This window comes from Hypomesus transpacificus, chromosome 11 (assembly GCF_021917145.1).
Source record: "Hypomesus transpacificus isolate Combined female chromosome 11, fHypTra1, whole genome shotgun sequence".
Taxonomy (NCBI): domain Eukaryota; kingdom Metazoa; phylum Chordata; class Actinopteri; order Osmeriformes; family Osmeridae; genus Hypomesus; species Hypomesus transpacificus.
In genome coordinates, this window is record NC_061070.1 from 18,411,674 (window position 1) to 18,417,269 (window position 5,596).

Here is a 5,596-nt window from a genome sequence, read left to right on the forward strand (position 1 = left end):
CTGGAACAGAGCCAGGCCTGCACTGGGCGAGGGGGGAGAGGCTGGGGGGGCTTGGCTGGCCCAGGTTGCGTGGGGGGAGAGGCTGGGGGGGCTTGGCTGGCCCAGGTTGCGTGGGGTGGTGGAGAGGTGACCCGGACCCCCCGGGGGCCTGGCTGGGAAAGAGGAACAGACATGGACACAAATGACTTCAGCATGTGAATGAAGCATCACTTCATTTAGCAGAACTAATCCCTCTCTCTGCTTCTTCTGTGTCCACCCACTCCCCCTCCAGCCTCCCCCACTCCCCCTCCAGCCTCCCTCACCCCCCCTCCTCCTCCAGCCTCCCCCACCCCCCCTCCGGCCTCCCCCACCCCCCCCTCCAGCCTCCCCCACCCCCCCCCTCCAGCCTCCCCCACTCCCCCTCCAGCCTCCCTCACCCCCCCCTCCAGCATCCCTCACCCCCCCTCCAGCCTCCCCCACTCCCCCTCCAGCCTCCCCCTCTCCCCCTCCGGCCTCCCCTTTCATCAACATGTGATTCAGATATCAGAGACCTCCTGTGGTCTCAGCAGAGCTCCCTGCCCCTCCCCTTCCTGTGACCCACTTCCTCACTCTGTCCCCCTTCAGGGAACGTTCACTGCCCTCTGGAGGGAACTCAAACTGATTAAGCTGTTGCCACATTTCCTTTCGGATTTAGTTTTTTTCATGGAGAAACAATTTTTTGTAATGTAGGCTACAGTGTGAGCTCTGAGATACTGTAGAGACGTGATGTGGTGGGGATGTGGTGGGGATGTGTTGGGGATGTGGGGGGATGTTCTGCTCACTGGGTCCGTCCTGGCTGTCAGAGGAATTTGCTGCTCCCGCTGCAAACACAGCCACACCTCCAGCTGGGGGAGGGAGATACACACATATCTACTCATCTACACACACACACACACACACACACACACACACACACACTTCCACAACTACTGTGTGTGTGTACATATTTCACATAGCAGTAGAGGGCAGGTATGCTCCGTTACTACTGTAATCCCCCCCCTCCCCTGTCTGTCATCCCCCGTCCCCTGGTGAAGGAGCTGCAGTTCTCTGAATGCACACATTTGTCCCCCCTGTCTGAAGAGGAGGGGGCAGGAGTCCCCCCCTTCCCCCCACCAAAGACAGGTCACAAAGAGACCTTTCAGCACTGGGCACGGTGGCGCTAATCCCCTTAGCACAAAGACCCAGCCACCGATAGCGTCTAAATAACTCCACCGTAAATGTCATCTGCCTGAATTAGCTTTATAGTATCTCCTGATGCAGGGTACATTGCATTGCACTGTGAGCAGAAATATTTGTCCGTGTTGTGATTTTTCCTGATGTGCTTGTTGAGAGCTGGAGGCCAGCTCAGATTCAGCTCTGAGACGTCATTGACTGATTGGCTGATTGTCCTGGGGGTTTAGGTCACTTCATTGGTTTGTCAAAGGCTTCCTGTATATTCATGTGGCAGTTTGTGTATTACTGTTGGCCATCAGTGACACCATAGCCTTTTAACCTTTCTGCATCTGTGCTCAGGGCTGAAGGAGCCAGAACGTTTTAAAGCCATATTGAGCTGGATGTTTCTCAGTTGAAAATGCCCCCGGGCCAAAAGATGTCCGCCCAAACCATAGGCTGCTGATGCCATGCTGCTGTGACTGAAAGAAGAATGAAAGATTCAGTAATGGTTTAATAAGACACAACATGGATGGACTAGTCTTTCCTGCTTTGAGGGTGTGTCTGTCTGTGAGAGAGACGGGAGGGAGCGAGAGCGAGAGCGAGGAGGGTGCTGCTGGTGTGTTCTAATCTGACCTGTGAGTAGCTGAAAGGACTAGTCTGTTGCTAATCCTGGGTCTGACCTGTCAGACAGCCTGCAGAAGCAAGAAAATAATCTCTGGTGTCCAAACATGAACTCTGTTCCTTTGAAGGGAACCGTGTTGAAACAGGCTTGGCTGAGGACAGAACATCACTTTCCAGAGCAGAAATAAATGACCCCCATTTCACCTCTGACCCCCAGACATGGGCTCTTCTCCCCAGAGGAGCGTCATCCTTGATGGTTGCCTTGGAAACGCTGCCTCTAAACGTAATATCAGAGCTTCCCTCCCCCATCCTGATGCCCCTTTCTCTTTCCTTTGCTCTTTTGCTTTCACTCTCTTTCTCTCCATCTGTTTATCTGGTGATTTCTGTACCTGGTCTGTGCTCCTCTTCCAGGCTCCTCCTCCAGGCCTCCTGTGTGTTCAAGGCCCAGCCTCCTTTGGACGCCCTTCCTCCCTCTCTGCCTTCCTCCCTCTCCTCCCCCTCCCTCTCTGCCTTCTCCCCCTCTCCTCCCCCTGCCTCTCTGCCTCCCCTTGCCTGCACCCCTCCTCCTCTCCTAGGGGTGAGTGAGTGTTTCAGGCCCAGAGGGAGGCATCATCCTCACCACACCACAGCCCTGCTCCTCCAGCACCTGGTCCTGATCCTGGTTTGGGTCCTGGTCCTGGTTTGGTAGAAACCAGAGATGGAAAGAGAGGGGGAGAGAGAGAGACTAGATATCACTACTGCATCCTTTCAGTTCTGCAGCCTCTCACTACTGAAGCTTCTCACTACTGCAGCTTTTCACTATTGCAGCCTCTCACTACTGCAGCCTCTCAGTCCTGCAGCCTCTCAGTCCTGCAGCCCCTCACTACTGTAGTCCCTCACTACTGCAGCCTCTCACTACTGCAGCCTCTCAGAACTGCAGCCTCTCAGAACTGCAGCCCCTCACTACTGCAGCCTCTCTGTACTGCATTCCTCAGTACTGCTGCTTCTCACTACTGCAGGTCTTGGTCTTTGTCCTAGCCCTGGTTCTGGTGCTGTTCTCTTCCTGGTCCTGGTCCAGGTGTTCTGGTCCTGGTTTTGGGTCTGGGTCAGTGGCAGGAGGACAGGGGCAACGGGTCACTTGGTGTTTCTGTTGGAAACATGATCTCCCTGTTGATAACCTGCCAGGAACACCACCTCCCTTCTTTAGAGAGATTTAAGCAGGTTCTTTCCTTTTCCATGACTCAGGTCTGAGGACAGCAGACCTGCTTTGCAATCCGGCTTGTTCCCTCAGGTTCTCCAGAGCCTGAGAACCATTAGATCACTTTCTCTCTCTGCAGAGGTCTGGCCTCTCAGCTCTGATGATGAAAGGAGAACTTGTCTTTGTGCCATCGATACAGGCTTTTCAGATAATGCAACTGTGAGGTATTCCTTTACACCTAATGTGCAGCCATGCAAGATTTATTGGCCTTTTTCTTTAGAAGATTTTCAAAGACACTCTCCGACTGGGTTCCTTGCTCTGCTGCAGGTAGACTGGGCTCTGCTGCAGGTAGACTGGGCCCTGCTGCAGGTAGACTGGGCTCTGCTGCAGGTAGACTGGGCCCTGCTGCAGGTAGACTGGGCTCTGCTGCAGGTAGACTGGGCTCTGCTGCAGGTAGACTGGGCCCTGCTGCAGGTAGACTGGGCCCTGCTGCAGGTAGACTGGGCTCTGCTGCAGGTAGACTGGGCCCTGCTGCAGGTAGACTGGGCCCTGCTGCAGGTAGACTGGGCTCTGCTGCAGGTAGACTGGGCTCTGCTGCAGTTAGACTGGGCTCTGCTGCAGGTAGACTGGGCTCTGCTGCAGGTAGACTGGGCTCTGCTGCAGGTAGACTGGGCCCTGCTGCAGGTAGACTGGGCTCTGCTGCAGGTAGACTGGGTTCTGCTGCAGGTAGACTGGGCCCTGCTGCAGGTAGACTGGGCTCTGCTGCAGGTAGACTGGGCTCTGCTGCAGGTAGACTGGGCCCTGCTGCAGGTAGACTGGGCTCTGCTGCAGGTAGACTGGGTTCTGCTGCAGGTAGACTGGGCTCTGCTGCAGTTAGACTGGGCTCTGCTGCAGTTAGACTGGGCTCTGCTGCAGGTAGACTGGGCTCTGCTGCTGTTAGACTGGGCCCTGCTGCAGGTAGACTGGGCCCTATGTGTGTGCTGTACTGTGATCCTGCCAGGGTGGCTGTACTGTCCTGGTAATGGCTGTTGCCTGGAGGGGTCAGGGTTAGAGAGCTGGCAGAGACAGAGCCATCCCAGCCACTGCCCCCCTCCTCATCCTCTTCTAAACGGACCCCTGTCTGCTTCACAGGCAATAAAGCAATGGGTTCCCATCCTGTCAGTGAGGGATGGGGGGCTGAGGGGAGGGCTTGCTGCGTGGCACAGCTCTCTAGACGGCACCCTACATCTCCTGTTCTGTCTGTTAGGGTGTCCTCTCCTCTGTTCAGAGGTACCATCTGTTCTGCTCTCCCCTGAACCTCTGCTTCACCTCAGACTGCAGAGAGACCACAACACAGGGAAGATAGATGGAGCGAGAGTGAGGAAGCGAGAGAGAGAGATTTATATTTCACTGCTCAGGGGCCTTTTAGTGAATGTGGTTTGTTCACCTTTTCATGAATTTTCCCTTTGAGGAAAGAGAGCGAGAAAGAGACAAAAAGAGAGAGAGGGTGAGAGTAAGACAGGAAGACGGTTGACTCTGACTCTCTCTCTTTGTTCTGGCCCATGTCCCAAACCCCCCATTGCCCACCTTACCGCCAGCAGACTCATAAATCCATCATGGCCGCCCAATTTAAGGAAGCATTTCTGAGTGATGAAACGAAGGGGTTGTGTTTACGTCTGGATTGATTGATCTTCTCTACAGTATCTGTCTCAGATGAGAGTTTCTGCGCCAGGAGGGCTGTCTCTCTTATCCATGATGTAGTATGTGAGATGCACATGACATCAACCCACCTTTTCAGATAGAAATGTCTACAGCTTCCCTAAGGCCCCACTCAAGCCTAAGTGATGCAGGCAGATAAAACTGTATTCATCTCTGTGCAGAAAAATGTGTTTCAGTGTTGTTTATGGTGAGCCTGTGGCTAATGTTCTCTTTCTTCCACTCCACCTCTCTATCTCTCCCCCCCTTTATCTCTCCACCCCTCTCTCTCTCTGGTTCCTGTCCTCTGGAAATGCACTCCATGCCTACTTTATACATCTCAGGTAAGCAGCTGTATTTTCATGGTCTTATTTCCACAGGAACTTGTGAGGGTGCGTTAGGTGGACCCTTCAGTCCAGCAGAAGCAGAACACCAGCCTGGTGAACCTGGTAGGGGCATCTGCAGCTGGGCTCTGCTCTCCATGCTAAGTGCTGATCTGGATGGATCTTATCACTTCAAAAAGAAGAATCAATACTGCTCAGTCACATCAGGGTTTACATTAAGACAAAGTGCAGGTATGCGGTGGTGCCTGGTCAGGGCCCATGAAGAGGTGAAGCAGGGTTAGGGTTACATTAAGACTACGGACGGGTTAGGGTTAGGGTTACATTAAGACTACGGACGGGTTAGGGTTAGGTGTGGCAGTAATGACGAGGAAACACCCTGTGGGACCCCGACGGGACCACAGTACTGGTGAGACCCCATTAAGGCACGCGCACCTGAAAACCCACTCACTCCAACCCCTGAAATGGAAAGAGAGTAAGGTCTAAGGAACTGATTTGTAAGCAATAGTCCGTTGGTTTAAGATCTGAACAATAGGAGTCTTACAGTATTAGCATCCCACAGGGGTGACATACTGTTGTCCGGAGACCTTCCTCCTACATATTGAACCAAAGT